Source organism: Prionailurus viverrinus, chromosome F2 (assembly GCF_022837055.1).
Source record: "Prionailurus viverrinus isolate Anna chromosome F2, UM_Priviv_1.0, whole genome shotgun sequence".
Lineage (NCBI taxonomy): Eukaryota > Metazoa > Chordata > Mammalia > Carnivora > Felidae > Prionailurus > Prionailurus viverrinus.
The window spans coordinates 3,514,585-3,532,975 of record NC_062578.1 but is presented as its reverse complement, the minus strand read 5'-3'; the positions used below and the strand labels follow the sequence as shown (position 1 = coordinate 3,532,975).

The 18,391-nt window shown below is 38.2% G+C and overlaps 1 protein-coding gene across 2 annotated transcripts in view; it reads right to left on the bottom strand.

The window, feature by feature from the left end:
* SNTG1 (syntrophin gamma 1) overlaps positions 1 to 18,391 on the bottom strand; it is a 340,050-nt gene that overhangs the window by 281,769 nt on the left and 39,890 nt on the right. The gene's annotated exons all lie outside the window — the stretch shown is intronic.

The following is an 18,391-nucleotide window of genomic DNA, read 5'->3' as shown; positions in this document are numbered from 1 at the left end:
TCTCCAAGTCTAAATACTGCTTTCTTTCTTACTCCACGGTTTTAGAGGGGCTATGTGGAACAGATGATATTATTTAAAAAGAACAAGGAGAAAATCTGGAAAATGTGTGCTTCTGATGTCTCTTCCTAAGTATTTTAAGGTAACATAAGAAACAGTCATTTTGGCAGTTACAAGATACCTTCATTTAGCCAAATGTTTAGATTTCATAAATAAAAACAAAATAACACTTAAAGAATAAGATCACTATGCCAGAAATTGAGGTATATTAACTGTTATTTATTTTGAATCAACAAATAAGCCTTTATGGTTGGAAATTGGTGCATAGTAAGAAAAAAAAAACTATTAGTGCAAATGAGTAGCATTTAATTATATAAATTTTCTTTTTGATCATGTCCTAAGTAATTTGACCTGCCTTAAAACTACAGATTTTACTCCTATAACCTGTCATCAAATTATGTTTTCAAGCCCATGTTAAAATTACTTACACAAATTAAGTGTATAGGTGTACTGCAATTTATGCAAAGCAACATGAAATATAAAACACACTATTCATGTTGGATGACATCATAAACTCTACTTTTTTATTATTTTTCTTAAGTAGGCTTCATGCCCAGCATGGAGCCCAATGTGAGGCTTCAACTCACGACTCTGAGATCAAGATCTGAGCTGAGATCAGGAGTTGGATGCTTAGCCGACTGAGCCACCCAGGTGCACCACTATGTTTCTATTCTTTTTTCTTTTTTAATTTTTTTTAACGTTTATTTATTTTTGAGGCAGAGAGAGACAGATCATGAATGGGAGAGGGTCAGAGAGAGAAGGAGACACAGAATCGGAAACAGGCTCCAGGCTCTGAGCAGTCAGCACAGAGCCCGAGGCGGGGCTCGAACTCAGGGACCGCGAGATCGTGACCTGAGCCGAAGTCAGACGCTTCAAGACTGAGCCACTCAGGTGCCCCTACGATTCTATTCTTAAGCCAACTACTATATCAGTCCACATTAGTGAAGTCATAAGTAGGAGAAGACGCAGTGTTTAAGAACTTTTATTGCAAAATGCATGTAAATAGGGATACCTGCATGTACACAAGCAAAAGGAAGACACATGCATTATACACACACAAAATCTCATTTAAAATAAATATTTATTGGAAATGTCCTTTTGTTGGACAGGATAAGAGAAATATGTCATATCACATAATTTTCAATTATTTCTCATTAAAGGATTAAAGGAAAGCTGTACATTGCAAATAATGGATTTGAAATCAAATAATCTATAAATGACTCAAATATCCACAACTTAATATGTTTGGAAAATTACTTAAGCCCTCCAAATCTGTTTTTCCAAATCTGTAAAATTTGTTTTACAAATTTACACAATCCAGCTTTGTTTTGAGGATTGATATTTGTGAAGGACCCAGGCATATCGTAGAAGCTTAATGAATACACACACACACACACACACACACACACACACACGCACACACAATCTGTTATTCTAGACAGAAATTCTTAAAGTCACTTAAATATCTGATCGATATTTATCCACTTTTTATTCCAATATTAAATCACAGAGTAACTCAAATACTGGAAGACTGACTCAGGGATAGATCAATTAAATGGTTATCTTTACTCTTATAAAACAGACAGGCATACTATTTTTTACAATACTGCCTACCAAACTAACAGGTTCTTAGATGGCAGTTATTTTCTTAATTCCATTTCTGTAAGGAAAAAATGCTTGATTCCTTAAAATAAGATTCATCTTTATTTTCTCAACATAAAGAATTGAGTCTGTAAAAGCAAATGCATTTTATTAGTAAATGACATCATTCTACAACATCTCGCATGGCAATCATTAGTCACAAGGGCAACTTGGTGAGTCAATTCTATTAACCAGCCAAGTGTAGGCTGAAACACTGCTTTCCTTTGAAGGGACAGCAGGCATGGCGGGGTTATCAAAGGTCTATGCAATGCCTTTACTTCTTTACAAGACTGACCTCCAGTCTTTGGTGGAGAATATGTAGAACATGTTCCAAATCAAATACAAAATTGCTGATGCAGAGAGGAGTTTGGAGAGACTAAAGAGTCAGCAGTAACTGTTGAAAATCTCAGAGGCAGCACTTATTTTAATGTATTTTAAACACACGGCACACACTCATGCTCATGAAAACCCCAGCCAGCACTTTTCTATACTATTGCTTCATTGGGTTACTTTTAAGAAAATAAGGACAAACAAGCAAGGCAAGTTACTTCGTGTTTTAAAGCCAAATCTTTAAATTTATCACTGCAGGTAGCAGGAAGTCTGGAATGGCAAATAACTGTTCCCAGTAGGGCACCTTGCTGATTTCTCCCCAATCTTGTGTTTGTGTTAGCTATACCTTCTCTCCCCTTTCCACCTTCCCACATTTGGTTCCTCCCCCCTCCCCCCAAAATAACTTTCTTGAAAGGCAATGTAATGAATTGTTTCGGCTACTCATCTCATAAACCAGAGAATTTCTGGAAGCTGATCTGAAGTTGTATTAGTTACATCTTGGGTGTCATAAAGCCATTGCCTAGGTAACAGGGCACTGTCTTTCAGGAAACCAACATATTATTGTTTGTTTTAGTCTTTAAAACACAAAATCAAGAAAGGTGCCCCCATACACTCATATATATATATATATATATATATATATATATATATATAATTTATTGTCATATTGGCTTCCATACAACACCCAGTGCTCATCCCAACAGGTGCCTTCCTCAATGCCCATCACCCACCTCCCCCTCCCTCCCACCCCCCCATCAACCCTCAGTTTGTTCTCAGTATTTAAGGGTTTCTTATGGTTTGCCTCCTTCCCTCTCTGTAACTTTTTTTCCCACCTTCCCCTCCTCCTGGTTAAAAATCCTTTCTTTAATCTTCCTATTCCTTATAGATTACAAAGGATGGAGCCCAGGAATAATGTTGGATTTATAAAAGACATTCTGTACACCTAAATAATCAGCATTAACCTCATGACAAAAAACTTGTTTTAAATGCCTAATTCGCTTTATGTAAAAATCTATATTATCACCCCCCTGCCCTCTAGAATATTATGTTTGAAATACTCTATGTATACTGTATGAACCATATGGTAACCAAAATATAAATGTTAGCAATCACAAAATGTTACTATTATATATCTTCAGTATAGAAATGTTTGGGACATTAGGTGAAAGGAGGAGGAAGAAGTGACAACAATGCAGACACTAGAGAGAGTATCAAATGGGCAATTGTTTGCATTGATTATGTGGGGTGGAAACAAGGTATACAAAGAAAGAGATAAGGAATGTCATTAGCTCTTTTTGACAATTCAGAAAGAGTGAACAGACTTGGGAAAGGAATAATAATAAAGACGAGGTATTGAAAATCAACCATTGCACTGACAGGGCTCACGGCACTTATGATTATTAAAATACACTGTGACCTTGACTTTCTTTCCACTAACTTTTTTGATAGCTGAACCTGTGTTTCATTCACAGTCTAAGCCTAAGGATTTAGCATAGGGCCTAAACAAAGTTAGGTATTCATGCATTAAGTGGGGGGAAAAAAAAAAGCTTTTGCAAGATCTTCCAAGTAATCATCATAACAGTACATGGATGGCATAGGCAATATTTTCCTAATTTGGAATAAGGAAACTAAAATGCAAAGGAGTTAAATTAACTTAACCAAGATCCAAATCATGATTTAAATGAAAGTATCTCTGATTCCCACTGTCTTTTCCATAACAGCAGGCCTGTGATAACATGAATAATTGAGATGAAAGAAACAAAGAAACTGGAAAATTGGGGTTGGATGTAATAAAAACAGAGGGGACTGTGAGAAACCGAATGTTTTCCCTCTAAAATCAGGAAGAAGGCAGGATTCCCCCTCTCACCACTCCTATTACATTGTGTTTGGAGGCAGCTAGTGCATATGAGGTAACAGGCATACAGATTAGAGAGGAAGAAATGAATGGTTTTGTTTTTTGTCTATGTAGAAAATCCCAAAGAATCAACCAAAAGCTCCTGGAAATAATAAGTTATTGTAGCAAGGTCACAGGAGATAAGGTTAATATACAAAATCCAATTTCTCTCCTATACATCGGCCATGAGAAATTAGAATTTGGAATTAAAATCACAATACCATTTATAATAGCTCACTAAAAAGTTTTTATTTGGTATAAATTTAACAAAATAAGTAGAAACTTCCATACGGGAAACGACAAAACTCGGAAGAAAGAAATCAAAGCAGATCAAAACAAAGAGATATTTCATATTCATGGACTAGAAGACTCTTCCCAGCTAGATCTATAGAATCAATGCAGTCCCAATAAAATTCCAGCAAGCTATTTGTAGATATTAATAAATTGTTTCTAACGTTCACATGGAAGGCCGAAAGACGTATAATAGCTACCACAATATTGAAGTAGAAGAAAACGTTGGATAATTCAAGATGCCTGATGCAGGACTTACTATAAAGCTACAGTAATCCAGACAGCATCAAATTTTTGAAGACTAAACACATAGACCATTGGAATAGAATAGAATGTCCCAAAACAAGATAAAACAAAACCAACCAAACAAATAGTCGATTGGTCTTTGACAAAAGAACAAAGCAGTTCAATGGAGAAAAGAAAGGATAGTCTTTTCAACAGAAAAAGAAGAAAGAAAAAGAGAAAAAAGAAAGAAAGAAAGAAGAAAGATCTAGACATGAATGCCATTCCTTTAATAAAAATTAACATAAAATCGATCACAGATCCAAACATAAACACAATTATTATAAAACTTCTAGAAGAAAATAGGAGAAAACCTATGACTTTGGGGTTGGCAGTGAGCGATACAATACTAAACGCATGATCCATAAAAAACACTTGACGTTAAAATAAGATTAAAAACATCTACTTTGTAAAAGATACTGTTAAGAAAATAAAAAGTGACAGATTGGAAGAAAATATTTGCATAATGCATTCTGATAAAGAACTTGTTTCCAAAATATATGAAGAACTCAACACTTAGCGAGAAAATAAACAATTAGAAAGTGGCCAAAATATTTGAGCAAACACCTCATCAAAGAATATATAGATGGCAAGCACGCATATGAAAAGATGCCCAACAGCATTTGTTATCAGGAAATTTCAGGTTATGAAATTTGATGGGGCACCTGGATGGCTCAGTCCATTGAGTGCCTGACTCTTGACTTTGGCTCAGGTCATGATCTCGTGGTCATGAGGTCAAGCCCCGTGTCAGGCTCCCTGCTCAGCATGGATTCTCTCTCTCTCACTCCCCCATTCATGGTCTGTCTTTCAAAATAAATAAGTAAACTTTTAAAAATAACATTACACATCTATTAGAATGGCTAAAATTCCAAAACATTGGCAATATGAAGTGAGATATATTATCATAAGAATTGTCACCCCTTGCTGGTGGGAATTCAAAAGACAGTTTGGTAGTTTCTGACAAAGCTAAACATAGTCTGAACAGATGACATAGGAATTGCACTCCTATGTATTTACTCAACTAATTTTAACATTTGTGTTTACCCAAAAGCCTGCATGAAAATATGTATAGCAGCTTTATTCATAATTGCCAAAAACTGAAAGTGACCAAAATGTTCTTCATCCATAGAAAAACAAAAAAGCAAAAAACGATGGTACATCTATACAATGAAATATTATTCACTAACAGAAAGAAATACACTGGCTAGCTTCAAAGACACGGAGAAACCACAAATGTATACTACTAAGTAAAAGAAGTCAGTCTCAAAAGGATACATACTATGATTCCATTTATATGACATTCCGAAAAGGCAAAACTATGCAGCCAATGCAGTGATCAGTGGGGCCCCTGGGTGGCTCAGTCAGTTATGCGTCTGACTTCAGCTCAGGTCATGATCTCAGAGTTTGTGAGTTTGAACTCCGTGTCAGTCTCTGAGCTGCCGGCTCAGGGCCTGGAATGAGCAGAGTCTCTGTCTTCCTCTGTCTCTCTGCCCCTCCCACACTCACGTGTCTCTCTCTCTTTCTCAAAAATAAAATAAGCATTAAAAAATTAAGTAAAAAAAAAAGAAAAAAGAAATAATCAGTGGTTGCCAGGCATTCACAGAGAGGGAGGAAGGGTTGAATAAGTGAAGCATAGGGGACTTATAGGATAATGAAACTATTCTTTTAGATATTACAATAATGGGTACATGGTGTTATGCTTTAGTGAAAACACACAGAACTTTAGAGAACAAAGGGTGCATCTTAACATATGTATGTTTAAAAGAGTCATTTAGGAAGACAGGGGTTCCAAAGAGGGAATAGCAGCTATGACAAAACAATCCCAAAATTCATTACAAATGTATGTAACCATTTCCTTGAAACGAATGGGGGGGGGGGCGGGGGACGCACTGACCTAAGTAACTTTGGAAATGAATGGAGTCTGTAAGACAAATGCTAGAGTAAAGACAAAGGGAACTGCACATGGTACTGTATTCTAGTTGATAAAAGTGTTTCACATGAAGGTATGGCTAATAATTCTGATATTGCTATACATATATGTTGAAATTAAACAAGTAAGTGGATGGTGGGGGGAAGGAACCGGTTTGTCACTGTTGGAGTGGAGCAAGGGAAGAAGGTGAAAACAGTCCATGGGGTAATGGAAGGTAATTAAAGACATCAGTATTAACTGTCATCTGGTGTAATGCAGATACAGATGGCTACATACAAAAACATTTATAGATATGTGAATATATACGGGTTATTTTGTCCTTTTAAAAATGGTTTCACAGAGATACAATTTATGTACCATAAAACCAACCATTTAAAGCATATAATTTGGTGGCTTTCAGTATCTTCACAGAGTTATGCATCCATCACCACAATCAATTTTAAAGCATTGGCATTTTTCAAAATGACCCCATATCCCTCAGTCCTTAAAGGCCATCTTATCCTTAGGCATCCACTCATCTCTTTCTATCTCTGTAGATTTGCCTCCTGTTGGCATTCCCCATCAATGGTATCACACCGTAGATAGTCTTTTGTGTTTGGCTTCTAACCACGAAGTTTTCAAGAGTCATCCATGTTGCAGCGGGTTTCAATATTTCATTTTTTAACATTCCACTGCATGGGTATACCGCATTTTATTTATCCAGTCCTCCACTGATGGACGTTTCGGTTGGGTTTACTCTTTGGTTATTATAAATAATGCTGCTATAAACTTTTATGTGCAAATTTTGTGTGTACATGTGTGTTTTTTTTCCTCTTGAGCCTATACCAAGGAGTGAAAGTGGGAACTGTCAGACTGTTTTCCAATATGCAGCTGTACCATTTTACATTCTTATGAGCAGTGTCTGAGAATTCCAATTTCACATCTTCACGGACACCTGTCTTTATCTACCTTTGTGATTATAATGATCCCAATGGCTATAAAGTTGTATCACATATGACTCTGATATAAGATACATATGTACTTGATAGCTAACAACGTTGAGCATCTCCTCATTTGCTCATTGGACATTTACATAAATCTCCTTTGGAAAAACATCTATTAGAATTATTTCAATGTGTCACCATGCTTTACACCTCTGTTGTCTTCTAGGAGTTTTATATTTTAGCTCTTATATTATGTTGTTGATCCATTTTGAGTTAATTTTTGCAAATGATATGTTTCCAAAATACATTATTTTGCGTGTGGATATCCAGTTTTCCTAGCACCACTTGCTGAACAAACAAACAATTTCCCCCCATTGGTCTTGTCACCTTTGAAAATCAATTGACTGTAAATGTGGAGGTTTATTTCTGGACTCTCAATTCTATTTCAATGACTATATGACTACCCATATGCCATATGTGGACATATCTCACACTGTCTAGATTACCATCTCTTTAAAACTGTTAAGTTTTAAAATCAGGAAATGTGAGCGTCTCAACTTTTGCAAAACTATTTTGGCTATTCTAATTCCCTTGCATTTTCATATGAATCTTAGCATTAACTTGTCTATTTCTGCGAAGAAGGAAGCTTGGATTTTGATACAGATTGATCTAAAAACCATTGTGGAGGCATTGCTATCTTAACACATCATTAAGTCTTCGGGTCCATGCAAATAGAATGTCTTTCCATTTATTCAGATCTTCTTTAATTTCTTTCAGTCATTTTTTTTTTAGTTTTCAGAATATATATTTTGTACTTCTGCAAATTTATTGCTAAGTGTTTCATTCTTTTTTATTCTATTTTTAGTGAATAATGTTATTTAGAGTTTAGAAATCCTTTGTTGTAAGGAAGCAGTGGCTTTCTTACTGAGAAAGCTTAGGCATTAAAGTCACCTCTTAGATCATTTCACAAAATCTAAGCAGTTAAGGAGAATACGTTTAAAAATATTCATTTTTAGGGATCATATTTAAAGGACATCTGGGGTATCTTGCTTCCTTCCCTTTAGTTTTACTCCTTGGCAAGCTTCACAGGATCCTTCTCCTGCTACATTGACGGTAGAGAAAAAGGAGACTGACATTCCCCTAAGCCTGTTGGCAAATATAATTTGCAGTAGGTCCTTCCTATCTGATTTAAATAGCTAGACATGGGGGTTGTTTTGAAAGTTAAATATTTCCTGTTTATTTTTAAAGTTCCCATTGCAGACAATTGGGAATTGTACCTTTCCACCTTCATTTTTCTCCACCATCTACAAAACTGAAATCTTCTGGGGCACCTAGGCGGCTCATGTCCAGTTTGTTGAGTGTCCAACTTTTGATTTTGGCTCACATCATGATCTCACATTTCATAACTTTGAGCCCCACATCGGGCTCAATGCTGATGGTGCGGAGCCTGCAGGGGATTCTCTCTCTCCCCCTCTCTCTCTGCTTGTCTCTGTATATCTCATAAAATAAATAAAATAAAATAAAATAAAATAAAATAAAATAAAATCCACCCAAATCTTTTAATCTTTATAGCTCTGTTCTTACAAATGAGCCTTTATAATGTAAAAAGAGATACATAGATGTCAACTGACTTGACCAAGGTCAGTCAGCAGTGAATCCTTTATATTGAAATCCAGGTGCTGTGAGCTTCCAACTAGGTGTTCATCACCTGCTCCATTCTGTCTCTTATTTCCCAACACTTATTAAGATATGACAGCTCTGAGAAGTCCTGTACTAACCATGCTACTTCTTTTTGTTTAATCTTTGTTTCCTTAACTAAAAATTTTGTGATGTGACTTCTAATTGATTCAGGCACATATATATTTAAAAGGTCATAAGAAACAGAGATTCATTCACCCTTAATCACCTAATAAATTGTGTTTGAATATGTCGTCTGCACAAAACCACTTGGCAGGAAAAAAAATATTTGAGTAAGTGATTTGTCCTAGAATATGTTTTAAATGGTATGTGAAAATATATTTGAATATTTTTGTAACCATTGTTTCTTTTATGTTTTCAACAGTCTAGTTTTCAAAGAAGGGGATTTATACATTTGTAAATATCGGCATTAATAACAATCATTGTGATTACAATTTTGTGATATTTAGTATCTTAGAGGAATTAGCTTGTAATTTTATATTATTATTAAATAACTTTTGATAGTTGCCTTTGTCATCATGTTGATTTAGACGGACATTATAGGGGGGAAGGACCAAGATGGCAGAACCACATGGAAGTTTTTTTTGTATCTCTGGTCCCTGAAATCCAGCCAGACCAACACTGAACCATCCTCCACGCCTAGAAAACTGATTTCAGGATTAACATAACCATCTGCACAATCTGAACCACAGAACTTGGCAGGTATGTGGCACGGAGAGGTGAACTGGGGGAAAGAGAAGCCACGGAGGGCAGGGAGTTGTTTTTGCTTGCAGAGAGAGGACAGAGATAGGGGGAGAGTACAGGAAAGCATCCCCCACCCCCAAAAGCAGCTGGAGAGGAAAAAAAAGAGTATGCAAGTAACTGAACAAAAACAGGGTGAAAAGAGAAAGGAGAGGGTTTAAATTCCATTACGATGCTACAAACAGGGAGAGCACAGAGTCTGAAACTCCGCAGATCAATACCTGGCAGTGCTCTGGTGGCAAGGGCGAATCCGTGGGAGCAGAGAGCAAGGTCCTCAGGGTCCTCAGGCCACACAGGGAGAGGTGGTTCCCCTGATGGGATGACATTTGGTAGAGGCGTTATGGCCTCCCCACAGACGAAGGTCCCAGAGGACACCAGAGAATGGCCACATTTTCTGGTGTTGGAGTGAGGATGTTAAGGAGGTAGCCTGGTGCCAGCTATGTGTTGTGATTTCTCACAATCCCTGAAACGCTCTTGCTACACAATCACTCAAACTTTTTCTGGGGTGCGCTGGCCCACGGTCTCTGGGCATCAGCAGTGGCACAGTCTTGCAAACGTTCCTAGGAGTGGGCCAGGACCTGGCCATTGCTCAGCAAGACCCTCCCCCAGAGGATCAGAACGGGTCAAAGCTGCAGGGCCCTCAGACATGAGGGGTTGGGAAACACAGCCCCATCTGAGATAAAACTCAGGAGGGAGGTGCTGCCTGGTGTCATGACAGTTTGGTCAGAGACAGTGTAGAAGCAGAGAGTGGACAGAAGCCAGAGATAAAGAAGGGGTATTGAATTGCTAGTCAGGGAGAGCACAGAGGTCTGATACTAGAGACTGGGTAGCTGGGTGATGCCATTTTCACCCCTCCCGTGCAGGCGTAAGCAAGTCTATATGCATCACAAAAATCCACCCCAGTAAGCCAAGCCCCACCATCTAGTGGAGCACAGAGCCGTTACACTAAGCCCTGCCCAGTTGGTCCAACCGTGCTCTTCAGAAACACCACTAGTCTCTCTGGCTGCTTAGTTTAGGATTATAAACTGCTTCATAGTTTGACTTCCAGGGGAAACTTCATTCTGTTCGCTGGCCCATCTATTCAATTTTGTTTTAATTTTTCTTTTCTTATTCTTGAACACAGAAAGAGAAAAAAATATTTTATTTTCCATTTTTGTTAAAAAGATGTTTCTTTAAATTTCTTTAAAATTCCATCTTACTTCCATCATTTCATTTTATTCTATTCTACTGTGTTCATTTTTTTTCACATTTTCAAATGCTTTCCTTTTTTTTTCCTTTTTCCTTTTTTTCCTTTTCTTATCTTTCCCTGATTTCTCTAATCTAGCAAGCTTCTTTCAACAACCAGACCAAAACATACCTAGGATCTAGCATCCTGTTTTCATTTTTTGTATTGTTTTTAATTGTTTAATATTTTTTTACTTTATTCATTCCTTTTCTTCCTTCAAAATGACTAAATGAAGGAATTCACCCTAAATGAAAGACAGCAAGAAATGACAGCCAGGGACTTAATCAACAAAGATAGAAGCAAGATGTCTGAACCAGAATTTAGAATCATGATAATAATAATACTAGCTGGGGTTGAAAACAGATTAGAATCCCCTTCTGTGTAGATTAGAGAAGTAAAAGCTAGTCAGGATGAAATAAAAAATGCTATAACTGAGCTGCAATCTTGAATGGATGCCATGGCGGCAAGGAGGAATGAAACAGAGCAGCAAACCAGCAATATAGAGGACAAACTTATGGAGAATAATGAAGCTGACAAAAAAAAAAAAGGAGACTAAGGCAAAAGAGTATGATACAAGAAACGGAGAACTCAGTGACTTCTTAACAAGGAATAACATCAGAATCATAGGGGCCCCAGAAGATGAAGAGAGAGAAAAAGGGGTAGAAGGTTTATGTGAGCAAATCATGGTGGAAAACTTTCCTAACATGGGGAAAGACACAGACATCAAAATCAGGTAGCACAGAGAACTCCCATTAGATTAAAAAAATGACCATTAATAAGGCATATCATAGTCAAATTCACAAAATACTAAGGCAAGGAAAGAGTCATGAAAGCAGCAAGGGAAAAAAAAAAAAGTCCTTAGCTACTAAGGAAGATAGATAATGTTCACAGCAGAGCTGTCCACAGAAATTTGGCAGGCCAGAAAGGAGTGGCAGGATATATTCAGTGTGTTAATCAGAAAAATACAGCCAAAAATTCTTTATCCAGCAAGGCTGTCATTCAAAATAGACGAAGAGATTAAAAAAAAGTTTCCCTGACAAAGAAAATCTATAGGAGTTCATGACCACTAAACGAGCCTGCAAGAAATTTTAAGGGGGATTATCTGAGGGGATAAAAGATGGGAAAAAAGACCAAAAGCAATAAAGACTAGAAAGGATTAGAGAACACCACCAGAAACTCCAACTCTACAAGCATCATAATGGCAATAAATTCATATCTTTCAATACTCACTCTAAACGTCAATAGACTAAGTGCTCCAATCAAAAGACATAGGGTAACAGAATGGATAGGAAAACAAAAGCCATGTATATGCTGTTTATAGGAGACCCATTTTAGAACTGAAGACACTTTCAGATTGAAAGTAAGGGATGGAGGGGCACCTGGGTGGCGCAGTCGGTTGGGCGTCCGACTTCAGCCAGGTCACGATCTCGCGGTCCGGGAGTTCGAGCCCCGCATCGGGCTCTGGGCTGATGGCTCGGAGCCTGGAGCCTGTTTCCGATTCTGTGTCTCCCTCTCTCTCTGCCCCTCCCCCGTTCATGCTCTGTCTCTCTCTGTCCCAAAAATAAATAAACGTTGAAAAAAAAATTTAATAAAAAAAGAAAGTAAGGGATGGAGAACAGTCTATCATGCTAATGGTTGCCAAAAGAAAGCCCAAGTAGCCATACTTATATCAGACAATCTAGACTTTAAAATAAAGACTGCAACAAGAGATAAAGAGGGGCATTATATCATAATTAAAGGATCTATCCACCAAGAAGATGTAACAATTGTAAACATTCATACTCCAAATGTGGAAGCACCCAAATATATAGCAATTAATCACAAACATAAGGAACTCATTCATAATAATACCATAATAGTAAGGGACATCAACAATCCAGTTACATCAATGGATAGATCATCTAAACAGAAAATCAAGGAAACAATGTATTTGAATGACACCCTGGACTGGATGGACCTAACACATATATTCAGGACATCTCGTCCTAAAGAAGCAGAATACACATTCTTCTCCAGTGCACCTGAAACTTTCTCCAGAAGAGATCACAAACTGGGACACAAATCAGCCCTCAACAAGTACAAAAAGATCGAGATCATACCATGCATATTTTCAGGCCACAATGCTATGAAACTTGAAATCAACCACAAGAAAAAAAAATTGGAAAGATAACAAATAATTGGAGACTAAAGAACATCCTACTAAAGAATAAATGGGGTAACCTAGAGGTTAAAGAGGAAATTAAAAAGTACATTGAAGCCAATGAAAATGATAACACCACAGCCCAAAACCTCTGGAACACAGCAAAGGCAGTCATAAGAGGGAAGTATATAGCAATCCAGGCCTTCCTAAAGAAGGAAGAAAGGTCAGATACACAACCTAAGCTGATACCTTAAAGAGCTGGAAAAAGAACAGAAAATAAAACCCAAACCAGAAGACAGGAAATAATAAAGATTAGAGCAGAAATCAATGCTATCAAAACCAAAAACAAAACAAAAAACAAAAAACAAAACAAAAAATAGTAGAATAGATCAATGAAACCAGGAGTTGGTTCTCTGAAAGAATTAACAAAATTGATAAGCCCCTAGCCAGTTTGATCAAAAACAAAAAGGAAAGGACCCAAATAAATAAAATCAAGAATGAAAGAGGAGAGATCACAACCAACACAGCAGAAATAAAAACAATAAGAAGAGAATATTATGAGCAATTATATGCCAATGAAATGGGTAATCTGGAAGAAATGGACAAATTCCTAGAAACATGTAAACTACCAAAACTGAAACAGGAAGAGAGAGAAAACTTGAACAGACCCACAAACAATAAAGAAATCAAATTAGTAATCAAAAATCCCCCCCTCCCAAAGAGTCCAGAGCTGGATGGCTTTCCAGGGGAATTTTATCAAACATTTAAAGAAGATTTAACACCTATTCTCTTGAAGCTGTTCCAAAACATAGAAATGGAAGGAAAACTTCCAAACTCATTCTATGAAACCAGCATTACCTTGATTACAAAACCAGACAAAGACCACTAAAAGGAGAACTACAGACCAATTTAGTTGATGAACATGGATGCAAAAATCCTCAATAAGATACTAGCCACCTGGATCCAACAATACATTAAAAGAATCACTCACCACGACCAAGTGGGATTTATACCTAGGATATAGGGCTGGTTCGATATCCACGAAACAATCAATAAGATACATCACATCAATAAGGAAAAGGACAAGAACCACACGATCCTCTCAATAGATGCAGAGAAAGCATTTACAAAATACAGCATCCTCTCTTGATAAAAACGCTCAAGAAGTAGGGATAGAAGGATCATACCTCAAGATCATGAGAGCCATATATGAAAGACCCACCGCTAATATCATCCTCAATGGGGAAAAACTGAGAGCAGGAAACACGACAAGGATATCCACTCTCTCCACTGTTATCCAACATAGCATTGGAAGTCTTAGCCTCAGCAGTCAAACAATACAAAGGAATAAAAAGCATCCATCCAAACAGGCAAGGAGAAAGTCAAATTTTCACTCTTCACAGATGACATGACATTCTATGTGGAAAACCCAAAAGATTCCCCCAAAAAACTGCTAGAACTGATCTATGAATTCAGCAAAGTCGCAGGATATAAAACCAATGCACAGAAATCAGTTGCATTCCTATACACAATAATGAAGCAACATATAGAGAAATCAAGGAATTGATTCGGTTTACAATTGCACCAGAAACGAAAAAATACCTAGGAATAAACCTAACCAAAGACACAGAGGGAAATTATAGTAAAATTAATTACTAATTTTGATTTTTGCCTTTAGTGAGATCCCTATTCTGGGTAGGTTTACACACACACACACACACACACACACACACAGAGTCTCCTTGTTCGTTCAGTTGAGAGGGCCTAGAAGAAACAATGCCCTGTAATATTGTGTTTTATTTTAATGCTGGCCTTGGCCCAGCTTGAGGCACTGGCTAGAAGCCAGACAGTTCCCCTCTGGAATTGCAGACCAAGTCTTCACCCAACCACCCCCTTACCTCACTCTCCCACTCTGGGTCACTATCCATCTGCCCTCATCACCCAATAGCAGGCACCAGACAACTCAGGACCCAACGACTAGGAACTGCCCATTGCTGAGTCTGCTGCAATTATTCAAATAGCCAATTCTAAACCTGCTTACCTTTCCTTACCTGTTCCTTAAAACCACAATAAAGGTGATTGCCCGTGTTCTCATTTTTTCCTTTGCCCGGTAAGCAATGCCCAAGGCATACTGCGTTCTCCCCAGGGGATTGTAAACAAGTATAGCAAACTATGAATCTCTTTCCAGGTTCTCTCTTGATCTGCTCCCCACCTTAGCACACCTCACCCAAGGTAATGTGATGAAAACAATTGGTTCAGTGAACAGGGTGGTTTGGCACTAGACTTGACAGAGATGTATGCAGACTGTCCTTGGCTTGCTAACTACATCTGTGCAAAAGCAGACTCAGCCTGGGAGGCACTGCTGTCTGCTGCACCTGCACTCTGGACACTGCACAGTGTGCTGTTTATTTTGGGATTTGTCATCACTTGCCGCCCTAAACTGTGCAACTCATAATGTAAGCCTTCCCTGAGGTTGCACTGCCCAAGACAAGTTAAGCAACCTCACGCTCATATCTGCACTTAGGGACAGGAAGGAGCTTCTGGATTACTGCTTACCCAAATCTGTCACTCTCGGTCCCCAGGCGTGTCATCAGGACACATATCATGTAGACCTGTGGTCAGAATCTTATGACTTTTATCTCTCTGCCCCCTAAGACTATAGAAGAGGTCTCCAAGTGTCTGGAGAAATGTAAAACTCCAAGTCAATGCACCCAGGCACTACTTAGTAGCAAATGGTTTATCTACAAGCTAAGAGCTTGTTTTAAGATCAAAACCCTAGGGGCGCCTGGGTGGCTCAGTCGGTTGAGCGGCCGACTTCTGCTCAGGTCACGATCTCGCGGTCCGTGGGTTCGAGCCCCGCGTCGGGCTCTGTGCTGACGGCTCAGAGCCTGGAGCCTGTTTCTGATTCTGTGTCTCCCTCTCTCTGACCCTCCCCCGTTCATGCCCTGTCTCTCTCTGTCTCAAAAATAAATAAACGTTACAAAAAAATTTAAAAAAAAGATCAAAACCCTAGCATTCCTCTCTAGAACCAGAGCCACTATTGCTCTCCTGGATGCCAATCCCGACCTTCAAGGTCAACTGAGAAACCCCGGAATGAGACACTAACAAACATGGCCATTCCGGACCACTGGAGCTTATTCCATAAACATCCAAAGAGTAAAAACAGTTGGGGACAAATAGGAGAAAACAGAAACTAAAATTTTTAGCTACCTGGAGATATGTGCCAGTCTCAAAGATTATGTTCTGAAAGACAATGGAAGGGACTGATAGTTCACACGAGGTGGCTAACTGTGCTGTTCCAAGGACAGGTTGTTATGGCTCTCTGTGTGTAACTGCAACCCCTGGAAGGTAGAGTGGGAATCCTTAGAACAAGAAATGCCTCTTCCCCTGTCTTCTTTTCCTGTAATCACCTGGAAGGTACACACTATGAGTTCTCAGAGACAGAAACAACCACAGTGTTAAGTGGCTTGAACCCCAGGACAAAAAAAAAAAAAGAGAGAAAAAATAATAATAAAACACCTTGACACAGGGGGAGAAAAAGTAAATAAACTACATACAGTAAAAGCTTGGTTTGCAAGCATAATGCCTTCTGGAAACACGTGTGTAATCCAAAGTACTTGTATATCAAAGCGAATTCCAAGAACCGTTGGCTCAGTTGTGATCATGTGATGTTCAGCGTCATGTACTACTCGTATTGCAAGGCATCACTCATTGATCAGGTTAAAATTTATTAGAAATGTTTGCTCATCTTGTGGAACACTCTCAGAACAAGTTACTTGCAATCCAAGGTTTTACTGTATATTATAGAACTTTACATTGTATGTAATATATATGACATATATATATATATTAAATTAAAACAAATAATTTGACCCAATTGGAAATCCAAAATTGCTAAATAATTTAGCAAAAAATATGTAAATAAAATAAAAATGGCATAGATTGGTTTTTGTGTCTCTACAACATATGCTCTAAATTAACATTAGCACTTGCTAAAGTTCACTAATTGATAAAGCTTTGTTAACTTAATCAATGCTTGAGCTCAAATTCTAATGGAAACATGTTATCCCCTATAATCTCGGGAAAGAAACCAAGTATAAAGTAGAATAAAAGTAGGTGTGCCTCACTTTAACTGCATGTAACCTTGCCTAAATTTCCCATAGTCATAGCACTCATTGCCCTAAAGTATTCCATTGTTGCAAACTCTATGACATAATAATTAACAAATTAAATGAAATCTTTGGCACTTACAAATGGCTTGGAAAATGGGATCCCACAGTCCCCAAATTAACATAGATAATACGGCCCCGTATATGTTACAACAGGCCCTTCAAGGGTTGTATCTTTTATATAAGAGTTAATTAATAAAGGAGTGATTATCCCTACTGCTTCTCCATTTGACAGCTCAATTTTACCTGTTCTTAAACTTAGAAAAACTAAATGGCATCTCAAGGGGGGAGGGGGCACTGCATCTTAAACTCTGCCATCCATTAGGTCTCCCGTACCCAATACCCAATATTATGAAAGCTACTGACTCCATCCAGGTTTGGTCTTATATTTTGCTAGCATAGATTTGGCTAATATGTTCTGTTCAGTGCCTGCGTCAGCAGCCTCTCAGCTGACACCATATGCCTTTCTGGGTGGGTCATACCACAAGACACCTCAACAGCTTTATCATGACACGCAGTCTTTGCAGACAAGATCTTAACTGCATCCGACTTTCTCCAGGAACGCAGGCATGACCTTCCATTGATGGCATCTTCCCCCAAAGAGATAAGTCTGACTCACTCATTAAAGACACGTAAGTCCAACATAGTTTAGTCCTCTTTGAGTGCTGGTAGCAATATCTTCCTCATTTATAAATTTTACTTAACGTTGCTGTTATTGCTAACAAGGGGTCTCCTCCAACAAAAGGATCTAAGATCTGTCCAAAATGAAACCAACAAGCCCTCCCAATAGTGCCCTTCGATAAAGGCTTTGATAGCTTCTTCTCATGCCTTCTGAGTCTCTGGATAATCTGTGATGGCCACAAGCTTCTCAAGGGCTCCTGATATAAGAAAGTGCCCCTCTCAGCCTCACACTGTACATCATTAAAGCAACAAATGACTGGTGATTAACTGGGCTCTCCTGGAAGCAAAGGATCTCACAGGCTCTAAGTCTGTGGCCCTCTGCACTCAGCTGCTCATTATGCTTTGTGTCATGGAAATAGCCCCCCACAAGCTCAGCGTGGCTACTGAGG